This window comes from Adiantum capillus-veneris, chromosome 11 (genome assembly GCF_014529385.1).
Source record: "Adiantum capillus-veneris isolate H3 chromosome 11, ASM1452938v2, whole genome shotgun sequence".
NCBI lineage: Eukaryota > Viridiplantae > Streptophyta > Polypodiopsida > Polypodiales > Pteridaceae > Adiantum > Adiantum capillus-veneris.
The window spans coordinates 107825171-107840433 of record NC_140941.1 but is presented as its reverse complement, the minus strand read 5'-3'; the positions used below and the strand labels follow the sequence as shown (position 1 = coordinate 107840433).

General features: G+C 46.3%; 1 protein-coding gene across 2 annotated transcripts in view; it reads right to left on the bottom strand.

Annotated features, from left to right (window-relative positions):
* Positions 1 to 15263, bottom strand: part of LOC147447803 (Serine/Threonine-kinase) — an 87952-nt gene that overhangs the window by 33397 nt on the left and 39292 nt on the right. The window lies entirely within an intron of this gene.

Sequence of the window (15263 nt, the reverse complement as noted above, 5' to 3'; positions counted from 1 at the left end):
CTCAAAGCCTTCAGTGCCAAGACAACTGCAGACATGGTTGCTACAGCTTACATGCAGCAACAAATGTTTCTCTAAGTGATTCCTTAGCAAAAAAGAAATTACTGTACTAGGTCTGAAGCTTGTGGCTCAAATGTGCTGCTTTTAAAGAAAGAATAAATTCAGCTCGAGGTCAAATTGTTGAGATGTCAAGCTCAACATGAGCTGCTGCACACTACATGGCCATGTGACCATTACAGTCACTCATGCAGGCGATATGCGACACGACCATATAGGCTTGCAAGCCCCAGGGATTCTCCACTATGATTGCATTCACTCCTACCTACCCACCTCTTAAATGTTTCATCCTATTGATAGTACTATCAGCTCAGTACCTCAATTGTGTTAAAGAGCACAACCCCATATGACTACTATGAACCCAACTCTATTGATCTGTTATGACTACTCAATTGTGTTAAAGAGCACAACCCCATATGACTACTATGAACCCAACTCTATTGATCTGTTGACAAAGGAGGGAGTGGCTCCATCTATGTAGAAGGCGATATGCGACACAACCATATAGGCTTGCAAGCCCCAGGGATTCTCCACTATGAGTGCGTTCACTCCTACCTACCCACCTCTTAAATGTTTCATCCTATTGATAGCACTATCAGCTCAGTACCTCAATTGTGTTATAGAGCACAACCCCATACCCCGACTCTATTGATCTGTTGACAAAGGAATGGAGTGGCTCCATCAATGTAGAAGGCATTGCATCAGACTCTAACAACTGAAACAACCTAAAACTTAAATATTGGTAGGCTCTAAACCAAACGCCTCAATATAAAGATTCAACAACCCACGATGATCTATCGAGTCCCCTCTTCCAACCACTTGGCATCCACAGTCGGATTTCTAAACTTTACCAACCTTACCCATCCTTTTCTTTGCCCTTGGAGGAGGGTTTGAGAACCGTCTGTGATTCGGCCAGCATACATGGATGTACATCTCTCACATGGGTTGCGCAGTGCCATTGGGCAGATTCGTACCTCCTCCCATCAACTACGCATCGAGACAGGCAGATACATGCAGATGGCCCGGACAGATAGGACATGTCAGCTATGCCACCAAGAGGTGGAATCTGAGGAGCATTACATTTGCCGCTGCACAGTCTATTACGAGATCAGGGGGAGATACCACTGCCTTTTCAGAGAGGGCTTTGGACCATTACGTCGGGTGATGGATTATGAGGACCAGAGATGCCTCCGACTCTTTTTACTAGAGCTGAGGAGGCACAGGGACAAACTATTACAAGACAGTTCTCCACCAGCAGATCGACAGGGCACTATGCGTGACTTCTTCAGTAGAGAGGGAGAGGACCTTGGGACACAGACTCCGTCTATGGATACATCCCCACCCCCAGGACCACATCCATCGAGGCCTAGAGGAGTCCGTCTTGATCAGGCCACTGCACAGGGTCGTACTCGCCGTCCTCGACCACCCGGTCCTCGACCTAGACCCCGCCATTTGCACCAAATCAGAGCCATCATCGCTCGACATCGGAGACGAGTGCCACCTTTCAGCGGCCTCTCTATACTGGATCTACCCATCTGGGATATCCTGGGATAGAGGACAGGGAGATAAGAGAGTTGATGGTCAGATTTGGATGGGATCAGTCATGTATTTGTACATATTCTCAGTTTTAGCTTTGTAGACTCAAACATCACTATGATGTTGAGTAGATCTTTTTTTTTTCTGTTTCAATAGACGAGAGATGTATTACCAGATGTATGGTTTCTTGTCTCATGGGCCATTTTGGCTCTTTCGAGACGTTAATATATCTTTCTTTCTCTCTCTCTCTCTCTCTCTCTCTCTCCATCTTCATTCATAGTGTCATTCACTTTGTTTGTCATCATTGCACTCTCTCACTAAAGGAACGGAAGGCTCTCCCTTCCGTAAGTAAAAGGAACCCTTGAGCACAGTTCGGAGCACTCATCTTGAGCAAAGTTCAACATTCACTTCCGCTGCACCTTACATTCGTATCAGAGCAGTGCGCTTAGGTTTAGCAAGTGAGTTAGCTTTACCCTTAGATTCATTTTGAGAGTTCTTCGGCTTCCTATAGGTGCGCGGTTAACTGTGCCTCTTGCCATGCGTGATACCAATTAATGGCATCACCAGCAAGGTACATGGCTGCCGTCAAAACCTTGCTATTTCCTGTTTTCTTAGTTATCGCAAAGTAAGCATTAAATTGATGCAACCAAGAGTGAAAAATAGTAGCATCCATCTTACCGTCATACTTACTGAACGTCAACTTCTCGGTGACAGGGTTGTTAGAAATCCGCTTCTCAACTTGTGCTACCTGATGATTCGCCCACGTCCTTGAGTGGCTCGGATTTCGAGGTGAGTACCTGTAGGACCAACTCTTGCATACGTTGGTCTCTCTGCGCCTCACGTTCTAATTCCAAGGCCGCTTATCTTTCTTCGGCCGCCAAGCGCGCTTGCTCAGGCTCACGCTCCAAGGCTACCCTTCTTTCTTCGGCCGCCAAGCACGCTTGCTCACGATCACGCTCCAAGGCTGCCTTTCTTTCTTCGGTCACCAAGCGCGCTTGCTCACGCTCACGCTCTAAGGCTGCCTTTCTTTCTTCGCGGTCGCAATCCAAGGCGACACATTGCGTCTCTTGTTGTAGCATCATGTCCATCATCGACTTGACCAAAGCCTCCATAGGATTTGGTACAACCTGTGGCGTAGATGGGGAAGGAGGAGAGTCGGAAAGACCTCCTAGTGGGAAAAATTCTTTGTCACCATCTCCATGCGCATCACCTTCACCCAAAGTATCCATTCCGCTTCGGGTGATGAGCATAAACTGAGATCTTGGGTACTTAAGTTCTCGAGGAACTTGGGTTCTTGAGGTTCTTGGGTTCTTGAGGTTCTTGAGTTCTTGAGGTTCTTGAGGTTCTTGAGTTCCTCAGCTTGCAATCGGTGTTTGAGAAAGCTTTTCTCTTACCCTCTCGACTCTTCCCTGCGGGCGCACCCCTTGGCGGCCTTGCGCTCACACCAAAGTTGCTTTTTCCCACCTCAAGTCGATTGGCCATCCGCTAAGTGCACGGTCCGCTCTCAATGAGTGAAAAGAGGAACAAGGGGAGGATGGACAAGCCCTTCTTTCTTGGGTTACCTGTCACTCTTCAAAAACATGATTAGGAATCAACACACCCAAGTGGACTTGGGTTACGTGCGACCGCAACAAGCAAAAAATTTCTTGTGGTTCTTTCCTTGAGTGATACAGAACACTGCCAAAGCTCTAATACCAATGTAAGGTGCAACGGAAGTGAATGTTGAACTTTGCTCAGATGAGTGCTCCGAATTGTGCTCAAGGGTTTCTTTTACTTACGGAAGGGGGGCCTTCCGTTCCTTTAGTAAGAGAGTGCAATGATCACAAACAAAGGGAATGACACTGTGAATGAAGGTGCTGAGACCGAGGGAGAGAGAGAAGAATACGACACCAGACGGTTCTCAAACCCTCCTGCAAGGGTCCCCCCTCTCTATGGCGAGAGAGGTCTATGCTATTGATTGCACAAATCTGGTACAATGGTCTAGATGCAATGGACTTGCCGACGATGTCGATGACAATGACGACGACGACGAGGACTGGCTGAAATCTGAAAACACTAGGGCTGAAAATCTGAAATCTGCAATCTTTTGACTTTCTGCTGAATATTGGCACTGTGTCGGCGAGGACGGCGATGGCGACGACGCGACGACGATGCGCTGAAAACGCAGATGTTGGAATTTGCGAACAGCGGGCTGAATCTGAAAACCCTGGCTAATCTGACGGTACACGAGGATCTGTTGCGTGTAGGTGAGATCTACGAGGCTAGGGACGGAATTGTGTCTAGGGACGGAATTGTGTCTAAGTGCTGAAAACTGAAAACGCTGATGCAATGGCTGATCTGACGCTGGAAAACTGCAAAACACTGGCTGCAATCTGGAAAACGCGAAGCTTGATCTGCAAAAACACGGGTCTTGATCTGCTATTTGCACGCCAGGGCTAATCTGGTACTGCTGAGAACGCTAGGCTGAAACTGTAGCCAAAACGCTATCTATTCTGCTGTTGGCTAGAAACGCTAGGCTAGTTGTTGGTCTTGCTGAGAAGGTGCACTGCAAGTTGCTGGAAATTCTGTTGCCTCTTCTGCCAGAAAGTGCTGGTAGCCTGGTGCTAGGTTTCTTTTATAGATATTTAGCAAATTTGCCCTATCCAGTTTTCCAACAAAAGTCACTTAAATAGTAAGTGAAAAATGAATAATTGGGGAAAATGGGTTCTAAGCACTGTAAAATGCTCATGATGGGTACTGAATGTCATGCTGATGATCATGTTGTGTGCAACAAGAGGATATACGACTACTCTAAGTGCCTAGACCTGCACGGCCTGCACACAAGCTCACAAAGGTACCAGAACACTTCCTAAGTTGACCAGAACCCTAGACCTGAGATAGCTTGTCCACATGCACATAGGGTTAGATGTGCACGTGACAACAATTCACAAAGATGACACGGCCCGGCGTAGTTCCGTGCCTAGAGGTACTAGCCCCAAAGACTGGCGTCCCTTTCGGTATTTCTTTTTATATTAATCTGTGTTCAAAGTACAAGAGAGAGTCGATGGGTGCTTGGAGTCCGAATCTTTGCTTGTGCTACCTGATGAACTGCCAACATCTTTGACCGGCTCGAACTTTGAGGTGAGTACCTATAGGACCAACTCTTGCATGTGTTGGTCTCTCTACGCCTCACGCTCTAACTCCAAGGCCACTCGTTTGTCTTCGGCTACTATGCGTTGGGCTTCGCGTGCTTGCTCACGCTGAAGCTCAATAGCTGCCTTTCTTTCTTCGGCCGCCAAGCGCGCTTGCTCACACTCACGCTCCAAGGCTACCCTTTTTTCTTCGGCCGCCAAGCGCGCTTGTTTGCGCTCACGCTCCAAGGCTAACCATCGTTCTTCGCGCTCGCGATCCAAGATTGCCTTTCGTTCCTCGGCCGTCAAGCACGCTTGATCACGCTCGCAATCCAAGGTGGCGCAACGTTGTAGCATCATGTCCATCTTCGTTTTGACCAAAGCCTCCATAGGATTTGGTGCAAACCGTGGCGTAGATGGGGAAGGGGGAGAGTCGGAGAAACCCATTTCACGGTCTTTACTGATCATCAGAGTTTACGCTACTTGTCACAGAAGCAGCTTTTAGAAAAGCAGATGCGGTGGGGTAACATCTTGTCACAGTTTCACTTCCAGATTGTCCATGTGCACGGACAAAAAAACTTGGTAACAGATGCATTGTCTTGGAAGCCCCTAGTCTTGGCTATTTCCGCGATTCGTCATAGAAGCTTCGAGGGTATGGTTGCTCAGTACGCCATCAATCCGGATTTTTTTCACTATATTCACTCGAATACAGAATGGGGAGGTAGTAGCAGCATATTCCGTACGGGATGGCTACTTGATGAAGAAAACGATGTTGTGCGTCACACAACCGTGAGGGAAAAGGTTTTGACTGAGTGCCATTGTCCACCTTTTAAGGGTGTCACAAAGTGATGTCGTGGCTACCCGCTCTGCAAAAAACCCTAATCCTAAAATCAAAAACCCTAATTTTGTTGAAACCATAACCCTAAAATCAAAAATCCTAATTTTAATGTAAACCCTAACCCTAAAAGGCTGCAAAAAATGCTAACGTGGCAGATGCTGACGTGGCTGGCCGTATGGATGACACGTGGCAGCAGTACGGAACCCTGTGATTTGCGGCGCATTTTGCAGAGATTTAGGGCAGCTTTTGAGCAATGCTTTTTCTACGCTTTCCGACGCTTTTAAGGCTTTTGATTTTTAGCTTTTGGGGCTCTGCTTTTAGCAACCCATGTAATTTTAAATATGTGAGCGGGCCTCTCACAACTCAAAGTATCTGAACGCAGAGTCTGAGTGTGAGGCTGTGAGCGCCTGCCCGCACTCTTGTACTTGAACTCAGATTAATACAAAAAGAATACCGAAAGGGGCGCCAGTCTTTGGGGCCAATATCTCTAGGCACGGTACTCCGCCGGGCCAGTGTCGAATAAATTGTAAACTGTGAACTGTTTTGAAGTGGTTATTTGGTGCTGTCGTGGTAGATTCTTGACTTGGAGTGTCCAAGTCTGTTACAGTGGTATCAAAGCACGGCCGATTTCTCTTCTACGAGAAATCCGATCCCAATTTATTTTTTTCCGCGGCACCTATGGCTTCAAGCAAGGATCGGTCGACTCCCTCTGCATCCGGAGATGTGCGAAGGGATCACAACGAAGATTCACGCGATGAGTATGGCCCGCCTCGGCCTACTCAGGCGGAGCGTCAAGAGATGGAGCACCGACAATTTATCGGCGATGCAACAAAGATGATGCTTAATTTTGCCAAAGACCCGAAAATGGCAAAATATATGAGCAAGACCTCTCTGGAGGAGGTACACACGTAGTGGCAGAAAACCACAACACCACCCCCAAAATTCGCTCTCAAGAAACCTCCTGATCCCAAGAAGTATACAAAGAGAAAATTAGAAGAGGTGGTGGATGCACGACTTGCTCAGCCTTTTGACGCGCAAAACAAAGCTGAAAAGCACGGTAAAAAGCAGAAGAAAGCCACTGACTTTTCGGGCTATTTGGGTCGTCAGACAACTTTTGAAAAGGCAAAGAAACAGAAGAAGCGTGTTCGATTCGAAGGAGTGCCCAGTTCTTCTTCTTCTTCTTCTTCTTCTTCTTCTTCTTCTTCTAACAGTTCTTCTAGCTCATCTGATTCGAGCGAAGATGTTAGGTGCAGCGGAATGAATGTTGTATTTTCTCAAGATTAGTGATCTTTATTGCTCAAGGTTCCTTTTAGTTCTTAGGGAAGGAGAGAGCCTTCCGTCTCATGGAGAGTGCTATGATCACGAACAAAGTGAGTGGATATTGTGCGTGCAAGTGAATGAGACTGAGAGGAGGAGAGAGAAGAGATACGACACCCGGGAGGTTGTAAAACCCTCCTCCGAAGGCCCCACTCTAGTCGGCGAGAGTGGTCTACTTTGATTGCACAAAGGTGTAAAATGCATATGCAATGGACTGATGCAATGGGACTATGCCGATGACGACGACGATGATGACGACGACCACTTGATGGCTGAAATCTGGGATCTTCTAATCGCTGAATTCGGGGACTGTTTCGGTGGCTGAAAATGACTGTTTTTGCTGCGTTTTCTTTGCTAAACTTGGGGGGGACTTCTGCAACTGAATGGGGGCTGATCTGCTACTGTTCTATATGCTGAATCTGCCTATGTAAAGGGCTGAAATCTCTGCTGTAAAAATGCTGAGGCTGCAGGTTTTCTAGCGTATGTGCTGCTTGACAAAAACGCTGAAGGGACAAGCCTATCTTGATGCTGAAAACGCTGGTAAGGCAGGGCTGAAATGGGCTACTCTGATGCAAAGGCCTAGCTTTAGTAAAAACGCTGCATAGGCCAAGCTATTTGTGAGCAAAATGCTGATTGGCTGAATTGCTGAGTCCAAAAACGCCAGCCTACAAGGGGTAATGGCGATGCTAGACTCTAGGGGAAAAATGCCAAGAGGTGGTCCTGATGGCGATAGCTGACTGCTGTGGAGGAAAACGCCAGATGGGGGAAGATGGATGGCGATGGATCTTGATGCTGAGGGGGGTACTGCTGAGAAGTTGCCTGTTGAGCGGGAAGCTCTTGTTGCCTCTTCTCCCAGAAAGTGTGAGCTTTGGTTTGCTTATATAGTAACTTAGCAAAATTGCCCTACCTACTTTTGTTGGAAAGTCACTTAAAAATAATAAGTGAAAATCCCAATAAATAGGAAAATAGGCTAAATACACTAGAAAATTCCCCTAATTGATGCTAATGGATTCTGATGGGAATTCCGATGATCATGCTGTGTGCAACCGGAGGATATGCATCTATGCTGTCACAAAACGGGAGCGTACACAAGCACTTAGAAATCTGAAAAATAAAATACTTTGCAAAAGGGAGAGAAGGGAGAAGATAGACACAGTATTGGGGACCAAAAGGTGGGCTGGTCCCCCCCCCCGTTAAGAGTATTCTTTATTCAAGGAGAATTCTTATACAAGCACGAGAACCCGAGGAAACCCCTCCGTTCTGTAATCTTAGACCCGAAGGTCGTGCTTTCCCGTAAAGGGCTTGGGCACAAAGCCGTTCCTTCCCGTAAGGGACTTAGGCGCGAAGCCGTACTTTCCCGTAAGGGACTTAGGCATAAAGCCGTACTTCCCGTGAGGGGCTTTCCCGTAAGACGGGAGATTCCTACAAAACAAACCACACAAAGCAACAATTCTCAATGCGTATCAACACCTTATACCTGTCGCTCCTTGCTCGGAGAATCGACCTCCGTACTCAGTCGTCACGCGAACACTTGCAATTTCCGTCACCAGCCTCTACTCCAGAATCCCACCGCTAGCACTTTCTGCTGCTTCCGGCATGTGAAAACTGGAACGCTGGCTACCCTTTTATAGGCCCTTGCACCCGGCGGGAATAGGGGCCGAAAAAGCAGAACCTGGCGCTCCTAGAGAGAGAGATCACAGATTTCAGCCCATGCGTAGGTTTTTAGCGCTGGATGTTTAGAGCCTTGCTTTATTTTATTAATAAAGGGCTGGTCACTTAAAAGTGACCAGCCACTTAATAAAATAAAGTGTGAACCTGTTCAAACTTTAAAAACTCACTTAGTTAATGAAAACATGCTACACAAACACATTCCAGGCGTCCCTGGGTGCAGGACACGGCACAGATGCAATGCAGACACAGACTCCTCGCGGGAAAACATCTGCCCTCCCGCGAATGTTCCTGCTTTTCGTAAAAAGATTCATTGAACCCATCTTTATTCTTGTGCTTGCGTTCTTACGCGTATTTTCTTACTCAGTTCGGATTTCCTCCTTTAGCCTACGGGATGCCCCCTTACTGATGCAACCGTCACCCAATATGTGACGCATCAAGGGCACTCGTAACCCGGCCCTTTCCACCGAACTTACGGAAACTCCTTCGCGATGTTTACCGTCACCCATCAAATGACACATCAGAGTTGTCCGTTTCTTGATGGCAGTTCCTATAGCTACAATCTTTTAACAGTTTTTAGTGCACACAATAAAATATCCTAAAAAATAGATTAATCATTAAAAATAAGAAAATAGTCCAATTAGCAACATCCCTCTGGAAATAGTTCTTGTGGTACCAGGGAATCCTTAAGAGAACATCACAACCGTCTAAAGGCATTATGAAGAAGTCCTCATGCCCCAAATACCCCTGACAATGCAACCGAAGTTTGCCAATGACAGGTGTAATGGCTACGTCCTTGGCACCCTACAGGGTGCCGCTAGAACTGCCTCTGCAAGTGGTCCCATCCGATCGGGAGTGATCTCGAGCCGCGCCGCCAATTCCGATGAAATCAAGTTGGCCTTGGCTCCTCCATCAAAGAAGATCAGGGCCTCTTGATCTTTCACTTTGCCCCAAGCTCGGCAAAGTTCTGTACTCTCGTCCATAGTGTCGGGATCAGTACCCACACAATCAGGAACCAGTCCTGTTTTCATCTTGCCTTTTCGTCCACGTTCTCAACTGCTCTCGAACTCTCATGCCTGTCGTCATCCTTATCATTCTGTTCTTTCTGTGCCTTTTTAGGGCACTTCGCGGAGATATGTCCATGTTCCCCGCATCCAAAGCACTTCCCCTCCTTTATGAATCGAGCTCGCTCCTGAGGAGTAAGCTTCGGTCGTTCATCCTTTTTCTCTGGGTTGCTCTTTTTCTTTCTACTTTCATTCCCAGAAGTCTGTTCGGCTCGTTGTATCATGGCCTCATCTGTGGGGTAGGTCAGACTGCCAGAGTGTAACAAACTGCTGACATGTCAACCTACTGAAGAACGGAGCTACCGGCCGAGGGGCCTAAACCCTAAGTAGAACAAGTAATAGAAGAAGTGTCACAAAGTGATGGCGTGGTTGCCTACGAGCAAAAACCCTAATTGCTGAAACCCTTATTCTGAAAACCCTAACCCTAAAACCTGCAAACCCTAATTCTGAAAACCTTAACCCTAAAACCTGCAAACCCTAATTCTGAAAACCCTAACCCTAAAACCTGCAAGCCCTAATTCTGAAAACCCTAACCCTAAAACCTGCAAACCTAATTCTGGAAACCCTAACCCTAAAACTGAAGAAACCCTAACCCTAACCCTAAGGGCAGCAGGGAGATTTCTGAAAATTGCGTTGGCTGATGACATGGCAGGTTGTACGGATTTCCGTGATTTACACTGGCAGCTTTTTGGCTTTGATTTTGGACCAGATCACTGTAACTACTTTTCAGGCCAAGGGCCTTTAGATATGAGGCTAGGGCTCATTCTCTGGCATGCTTCCTGGAGAAGGTGCAGAGTCTGGAGTTCCGGCTTGTACTATGTTGATGCAATATAAAGCAATACCGAAAGGGGCGCCAAGGTTTGGAGCCAATACTCTCTGGGGTGAAATTCCGCCACTCCGTGTCGCGTGTCGTCTCTCTCTTTCAGTTCACTTGTGATTGAAGTGCTAAAAGTCTGTTCAGTCTGTTCTTTTCTATTGGCACGTGGTGCCCGTCTTGTGACACAGAGTGAATGGCAAAGCCCCGCTTCGCATGACTCATCAACTCTTGAATAGAAGCTGACTTCTGCTCCAAGCAGTGATCTCGGATCTCTGTAGGTAGACCCAAGGTAAACCGCTCAATCTGTTCTCTGAACGAGATCTTCTTGAATGAAGAGGCGGGTAGAAAAGAGCTCCAGAATCTCTCACAGTCAGCATTTATTGTATCTTTCTTGGTCATCCGAAGATGGTTCCAAGCAACTCGTATATCTCGTTCATACTCTTGCGTCAACCAAGCGAAATAAAAAGCTTCTTCAATTTCAGCCATTTAATTGGCGCAGTCTTCTTTAAAAGAAGCGTGGACCACCAAGTGTGAGCATTCCCCTTAGAGTAAGAGGCAGCTCTCCGAATCTGGGAGTGCTCTGAGTAGCGTCCTCCCGCGATGTCAAACTGCTGTATAAAAGACAAAGCCTTTGAACCATCTAAGTATCCTGAAAAAGTATCAAATTTGATCGAGTGTCCACCTTCCTTAAACTCTCGGACTTTCTTGCTTTTATCTTCCAAAAAGTCATACTGGTTGGCTTTATAAAAATTCTTCTTGTTCGCATAAAAGTTTCCATCATCGGAGTCTGAACTGTCTGTAGACGAGTCCTCAGTAGGACTGTCAGTCACACTGGGCGAGATTTAGACTTCCTTGCCTTTTTCTTGCCCTTTCCGAAGCGTTGTTTCTTGCTTCGCTTTTTATCTTTTCTGTCTTCTTCGCTCGAATCTGAAGAGCTAGAAGAACTGTCAGAAGAAGAAGAAGAAGAAGAAGAACTGGGTACTCCTTCAAAGTGAACACGCTTCTTCTGTTTCTTTGCTTTGTCAAATGTCAACTGACGACCCAAATAACACGGGAAGTCAGTGCTTTTCTTCTGCTTTTTGCCGTCCTTTTTGGCTTTCCTTATGCGCGTCAAAAAGCTGAGCAATCCGTGCATCAACCACCTCTTCTAATTTCTTCTCTAAATATTTCTTGTGAGCAAAAGGTTTCTTGAGAGCGGGTTTCGGGGGTGGTCTAGTGGTTTTCTGCACTACTCCTGCACTTCCTAAAAAGAAGTCTCGCTCATATATTTTGCAAATTTTGGGTCCTTCACAAAATTGAGCATCATCTTTGTTGCATCGCCGATCAATTGACGATGCTGCAGCTCTCGTCGCTCCGCGTGAGTAGGCCGAGGCGGGCCATACTCTCTGTCGGAATCTTCGTTGTGATCCCTGCCCGCATCTCCAGATGCAGAGGGAGTCGACCGATCCTTGCGTGGAGCCATTGGTGCCGCGGAAAAAAAACATTGGGGATCGGATTTCCCGTAGAAGAGAAATCGGCCGTGCTCTGATACCACTGTGACAGACTTGGACACTCCAAGTCAAGAATCAATCGCGACAGCACCAAATAACCACTTCAAAACAATTCACAGATCACAATAGATTTGCACTGGCCCAACGGAGTTCCGTGCCTAGAGATATTGGCCCCAAAGACTCGCGCCCCTCTCGGTATTTCTTTATGTATTAAATCAATGTCAAAGTACAAGAGCGCGGTTAGGGTTTCACTCTAGGACTCTGCATCCAGATGCTCTGCAGAGTGAGCCCTAAACCGCCAATTTAACGATTACAAGGGATGCCCAAAAGCAGAGCCCCAAAAGCTTTCAAAAACCAAAAGCAAAATTTCTCTCTCTCAACCCTCTATAGGGGCTTTTGAGATAAAGCAATGTACTCTCTCTCTCACTCTCTCTGCCGAACTGCATCGCCAATAGGGCTGCTTTTCAGCGCTATAAAATCCGGAGGTCCGTACTGCTGCCACATGGCATTTCTGCCGCCTGTTTTAGGGTTTCCAGCTAGGAGTTAGGTTTAGGGTTTCCAAAAATTAGGGTTTTGGCAAAAATTAGGGTTTTTGGCAGAAATTAGGGTTTTTGCTCTCGGTAGCCACGTTATCACTTTGTGACAAGGATTGTTATAGCCTTTGCCCATACCCACCCGCCCCTAGGAAAGTATTGCAATGGATTTCATTTTTGATCTCCCGAGAACACAGAGTGGTCACGATGGTATCTGGACTGTTTGTAGTTCTCGTCATCTTTCCACCCGCAGACTGAAGGGCAATCTGAGATTGCCAATTACGTGGTTTTAGATTATTGAAGTCCTACATCTCGGATCAAAAGACTCAATGGGAAAAGTATCTACCTTTGGTGGAATTTGTTTAGAATAGCACGATACACTCTTCGACAGGAAAGGCGCAATTTGAGATTGTTGAAGGTGCTGCGAAGATTCCACCCTTCCTAAGCACAAAAGATAAGATTTTTGAAGGGGATCAGTACACGCGGGACTTAGACACGGCTTTCGCCAAGGTCCACGAGGCTTTGTAGAAATCTCAAGAACAACAGGAAAAGGCAGCGGATCACCATCGTCGCAATTTGAAATTGAAGGAGGATGATTGTGTGCTCTTACGTTTTGAGAAGGCACGCCTGAGAAAGAAAAAGGGAAAGGAGAGGCTTTTTCCAAAGAGAACTACTACTTTCCAGATCTCGAAAAGATCAATGATGTCTCCTTCCGACTGAAACTGCCTGACACTTGGAGGATTCACAATGCATTTCATGTGAGTCTCTTGAAACCTTTCAAAGGTGATCTGCCTGATGATGGGGAGCCCGATGAGCAACCCAATGTGGAGGAAAACGAGGAGATCCTTGTTCCTGAACAAATTTTGGCACATAAGGACACAAAGAATAAGCGTAAAGTAAGAAGGCGGTTCTTGGTTAAATTCAAGAACTATACTGCATTGGATGCAAAGTGCATGGAGGAGGAGGACCTAGCAGATACTCCTCAGATTGTGAAACTTTACCTCGAAGCTTTTGGTTTAGCATAGTCTACTCCAAATGGAACCTAGAATTCAGCTTGGCCGCACATCTGGTGCAGTGGGGTGCACAAGAGGGGAGTTACTCCGCTCCTTTGTCAACACATGCCTTGATTTTTGAATACTAGAGTCACTGATGTCTCTTTGAGCTTCAAGGATACTGAGACCTGATAGTATTCTACTGTATGACTTTATGAAATGATGGTCTAAGATCCGAATGAATGTTGAGTGTCATGTGATGTCCTGTGATGTCGAGTGATGTCTTGTGATGTCGTGTGATGTGACTGTCGATTGGTACATGTGCTAGATGTGTGTTCCTGTACGTAGGTACTAACAATCAATGTTTGCTAAGACGGTTTATGGCCTCTGTCTGTTTTGCAGGTGTAATCGAGGGCAATTACAATGCTTTCAAGAGGGAGGTATGTCACAAGTGATGACGTGGCTGTCCGCTCTGTAGGAAACCCTAACACTAAAATCAAAAACCCTAATTTTGTTGAAACCCTAACCCTAAAATCAAAAACCCTAATTTTGTTGTAAACCCTAACCCTAAAAGGCTGCAGAAAATGCTGACGTGGCTGGCCGTACGGATAACACGTGGCTGCAGTACGGAACCCCGTGATTTGTGGCGCTTTTTGCGGAGATTTAGGACAGATTTTGAGCAATGCTTTTTCTACGCAATTGTTGTGAGAGAGAGATAAAACATCCTTTTGCTTTTTGTTTACAAGCAAGAGAGAGGAAGAACCTTTGCTTTATTTTTCCAAAGCTTTTAAGGCTTTTGTTCTTCAACTTTTGGGGCTCTGCTTTTAGCAACCCTTGTAACTTTAAATATGTGAGCAGGCCTCTCACAACTCAGAGCATCTGGACGCAGAGTCTGAGTGTGAGCGCCTGCCCGCACTCTTGTACTTTGAACTCACATTAATACAAAAACGAATACCGAAAGGGGCGCCAGTCTTTGGGGCCAATATCTCTAGGCACGGAACTCCGTGGGGCCAGTGTCGAATAAATTGTGAACTGTGAACTGTTTTGAAGTGGTTATTTGGTGTTGTTGTCACAAAACGGGCACAAGGTGCCAATAACAAAGAACAGACTTTTAGCACTTCAATAACAACTGAACTGAAAGAGAGAGACAACACGCGACACGGAGTGGCGGAATTCCACCCCAGCGAGTATTGGCCCCAAACCTTGGCGCCCCTTTCGGTATTTCTTTATATTGCATCAACACAGTACAAGCCGGTACTCGAGACTCTGCACCTTCGTACTGAAGCATGCCAGAGAATGAGCCCTAGCCTCATATTTAAAGGCCCTTAGCCTAAAAAGCAATTACAGTAAAAAGCCTTTAAAACACAAAAGCTTCTGGTCCAAAAGCAAAGCCAAAAAGCTACCAACGTAAATCACGGAAATCCGTACAGCCTGCCACGTCATCAGCCAGCGCAAAACGCGGAAATCCGTACAACCTGCCACGTCATCATGCCAGCGCAATTTTCGGAAATCTGCCACGCTGCCCTTAGGGTTAAGGTTAGGTTTTTTGCAATTTTAGGGTTAGGGTTTTCAAAATTAGGGTTTTTGGCAAAAATTAGGGTTTGGCCACATCAGTAGTTTGTTATATCTCCCCTTCTTGAAAGAGAGTAATCGTCTACGATTACAGCATATCTGCAAAACAACTCAAGTTAGCTCAAAAAAAATTCTGAGAGACATTCCGAGGGACAATCAGTTTGCTCTTTTTATCAAGGAGTTAGCTTCTCCTTTCTGCTCTTTTGATCAAGGAGTTAGCTTCTCCTTTCGTCCAGATCGAAACTCTTGATATTCCGGCGTAGTAAAATTAG